Here is a 4,402-nt window from a genome sequence, read left to right on the forward strand (position 1 = left end):
TATTTTTTTTTCAAAGCACTACGCCGCTGGTGCTTTGAAATATACTGCTCTTTTTATTATTTTTTTTTATTTTTTTTCAAAGCACTACGCCGCTGCTACTTTGACAATGCGTATGAATTTCAAAACAATACGCCGCTGGTACTTTGAAGTATACTGATCCTTTTATTATTTTTTTTATTTTTTTTTTTCAAAACACTACGCCGCTGGTACCCGTGAACCTGGTAGAACAGAATGTAGTACGATCGGGTGTCACTCGGATCGCTAATAACTCGGTAAACACGCTTCCTAGTCGTTTGTCATCGCGATACATGCTATCGTAGAGAAAAAAAAAGATAGGGACAGAAGGAATCTCGTCAATCCAACGCTGCGGTACGCATAGACCTTCGGGGATACACTAACTAACAATACGGAGCATCATTTCCAACCGCCGTTTACCCGTGCAATTTGTAGAACAGAATGTAGTACGGCCGGGTGTCACTCGGATCGCTAATAACTCGGTAAACACGCTTCCTAGTCGTTTGTCATCGCGATACATGCTATCGTAGAGAAAAAAAAAGATAGAGACAGAAGGAATCTCGTCAATCCAACGCTGCGGTACGCATAGACCTTCGGGGATACACTAACTAACAATACGGAGCATCATTTCCAACCGCCGTTTACCCGTGCAATTTGTAGAACAGAATGTAGTACGGCCGGGTGTCACCCTACTCAAGTCCATTATTTGCTAATAACTCGATAAATAATAATTGTAGCGAGTTTGGTGTTATGATATATATTGTTAGAAACCGTCTATATTACAGTGATATCACGTCGAAAATCGTCTAGGACCGATAGGGAAAAAGTTTCCTCTTGGCGGTGGGACTTAGAAAAATTTTCGTCGAACGTCCGACGGAGTAGCACATCCGTCCATTATTTGCTAATAACTCGATAAATAATAATTGTAGCGAGTTTGGTGTTATGATATATATTGTTAGAAACCGTCTATATTACAGTGATATCACGTCGAAAATCGTCTAGGACCGATACGGAAAAAGTTTCCTCTTGGCGGTGGGACTTAGAAAAATTTCCAGAGTTTTGTCGACGGAGTAGCACATCCGTCCATTATTTGCTAATAACTCGATAAATAATAATTGTAGCGAGTTTGGTGTTATGATATATATTGTTAGAAACCGTCTATATTACAGTGATATCACGTCGAAAATCGTCTAGGACCGATAGGGAAAAAGTTTCCTCTTGGCGGTGGGACTTAGAAAAATTTCCAGAGTTTTGTCGACGGAGTAGCACATCCGTCCATTATTTGCTAATAACTCGATAAATAATAATTGTAGCGAGTTTGGTGTTATGATATATATTGTTAGAAACCGTCTATATTACAGTGATATCACGTCGAAAATCGTCTAGGACCGATAGGGAAAAAGTTTCCTCTTGGCGGTGGGACTTAGAAAAATTTTCGTCGAACGTCCGACGGAGTAGCACATCCGTCCATTATTTGCTAATAACTCGATAAATAATAATTGTAGCGAGTTTGGTGTTATGATATATATTGTTAGAAACCGTCTATATTACAGTGATATCACGTCGAAAATCGTCTAGGACCGATACGGAAAAAGTTTCCTCTTGGCGGTGGGACTTAGAAAAATTTTCGTCGAACGTCCAACGGAGTAGCACATCCGTCCATTATTTGCTAATAACTCGATAAATAATAATTGTAGCGAGTTTGGTGTTATGATATATATTGTTAGAAACCGTCTATATTACAGTGATATCACGTCGAAAATCGTCTAGGACCGATAGGGAAAAAGTTTCCTCTTGGCGGTGGGACTTAGAAAAATTTTCGTCGAACGTCCGACGGAGTAGCACATCCGTCCATTATTTGCTAATAACTCGATAAATAATAATTGTAGCGAGTTTGGTGTTATGATATATATTGTTAGAAACCGTCTATATTACAGTGATATCACGTCGAAAATCGTCTAGGACCGATAGGGAAAAAGTTTCCTCTTGGCGGTGGGACTTAGAAAAATTTCCAGAGTTTTGTCGACGGAGTAGCACATCCGTCCATTATTTGCTAATAACTCGATAAATAATAATTGTAGCGAGTTTGGTGTTATGATATATATTGTTAGAAACCGTCTATATTACAGTGATATCACGTCGAAAATCGTCTAGGACCGATACGGAAAAAGTTTCCTCTTAGCGGTGGGACTTAGAAAAATTTCCAGAGTTTTGTCGACGGAGTAGCACATCCGTCCATTATTTGCTAATAACTCGATAAATAATAATTGTAGCGAGTTTGGTGTTATGATATATATTGTTAGAAACCGTCTATATTACAGTGATATCACGTCGAAAATCGTCTAGGACCGATACGGAAAAAGTTTCCTCTTGGCGGTGGGACTTAGAAAAATTTCCAGAGTTTTGTCGACGGAGTAGCACATCCGTCCATTATTTGCTAATAACTCGATAAATAATAATTGTAGCGAGTTTGGTGTTATGATATATATTGTTAGAAACCGTCTATATTACAGTGATATCACGTCGAAAATCGTCTAGGACCGATACGGAAAAAGTTTCCTCTTGGCGGTGGGACTTAGAAAAATTTTCGTCGAACGTCCGACGGAGTAGCACATCCGTCCATTATTTGCTAATAACTCGATAAATAATAATTGTAGCGAGTTTGGTGTTATGATATATATTGTTAGAAACCGTCTATATTACAGTGATATCACGTCGAAAATCGTCTAGGACCGATAGGGAAAAAGTTTCCTCTTGGCGGTGGGACTTAGAAAAATTTTCGTCGAACGTCCGACGGAGTAGCACATCCGTCCATTATTTGCTAATAACTCGATAAATAATAATTGTAGCGAGTTTGGTGTTATGATATATATTGTTAGAAACCGTCTATATTACAGTGATATCACGTCGAAAATCGTCTAGGACCGATAGGGAAAAAGTTTCCTCTTGGCGGTGGGACTTAGAAAAATTTCCAGAGTTTTGTCGACGGAGTAGCACATCCGTCCATTATTTGCTAATAACTCGATAAATAATAATTGTAGCGAGTTTGGTGTTATGATATATATTGTTAGAAACCGTCTATATTACAGTGATATCACGTCGAAAATCGTCTAGGACCGATAGGGAAAAAGTTTCCTCTTGGCGGTGGGACTTAGAAAAATTTTCGTCGAACGTCCGACGGAGTAGCACATCCGTCCATTATTTGCTAATAACTCGATAAATAATAATTGTAGCGAGTTTGGTGTTATGATATATATTGTTAGAAACCGTCTATATTACAGTGATATCACGTCGAAAATCGTCTAGGACCGATACGGAAAAAGTTTCCTCTTGGCGGTGGGACTTAGAAAAATTTTCGTCGAACGTCCGACGGAGTAGCACATCCGTCCATTATTTGCTAATAACTCGATAAATAATAATTGTAGCGAGTTTGGTGTTATGATATATATTGTTAGAAACCGTCTATATTACAGTGATATCACGTCGAAAATCGTCTAGGACCGATACGGAAAAAGTTTCCTCTTAGCGGTGGGACTTAGAAAAATTTCCAGAGTTTTGTCGACGGAGTAGCACATCCGTCCATTATTTGCTAATAACTCGATAAATAATAATTGTAGCGAGTTTGGTGTTATGATACATATTGTTAGAAACCGTCTATATTACAGTGATATCACGTCGAAAATCGTCTAGGACCGATAGGGAAAAAGTTTCCTCTTGGCGGTGGGACTTAGAAAAATTTTCGTCGAACGTCCGACGGAGTAGCACATCCGTCCATTATTTGCTAATAACTCGATAAATAATAATTGTAGCGAGTTTGGTGTTATGATATATATTGTTAGAAACCGTCTATATTACAGTGATATCACGTCGAAAATCGTCTAGGACCGATACGGAAAAAGTTTCCTCTTGGCGGTGGGACTTAGAAAAATTTTCGTCGAACGTCCGACGGAGTAGCACATCCGTCCATTATTTGCTAATAACTCGATAAATAATAATTGTAGCGAGTTTGGTGTTATGATATATATTGTTAGAAACCGTCTATATTACAGTGATATCACGTCGAAAATCGTCTAGGACCGATAGGGAAAAAGTTTCCTCTTGGCGGTGGGACTTAGAAAAATTTTCGTCGAACGTCCGACGGAGTAGCACATCCGTCCATTATTTGCTAATAACTCGATAAATAATAATTGTAGCGAGTTTGGTGTTATGATATATATTGTTAGAAACCGTCTATATTACAGTGATATCACGTCGAAAATCGTCTAGGACCGATAGGGAAAAAGTTTCCTCTTGGCGGTGGGACTTAGAAAAATTTCCAGAGTTTTGTCGACGGAGTAGCACATCCGTCCATTATTTGCTAATAACTCGATAAATAATAATTGTAGCG

This window comes from Halictus rubicundus, unplaced genomic scaffold (assembly GCF_050948215.1).
Source record: "Halictus rubicundus isolate RS-2024b unplaced genomic scaffold, iyHalRubi1_principal scaffold0898, whole genome shotgun sequence".
Taxonomy (NCBI): domain Eukaryota; kingdom Metazoa; phylum Arthropoda; class Insecta; order Hymenoptera; family Halictidae; genus Halictus; species Halictus rubicundus.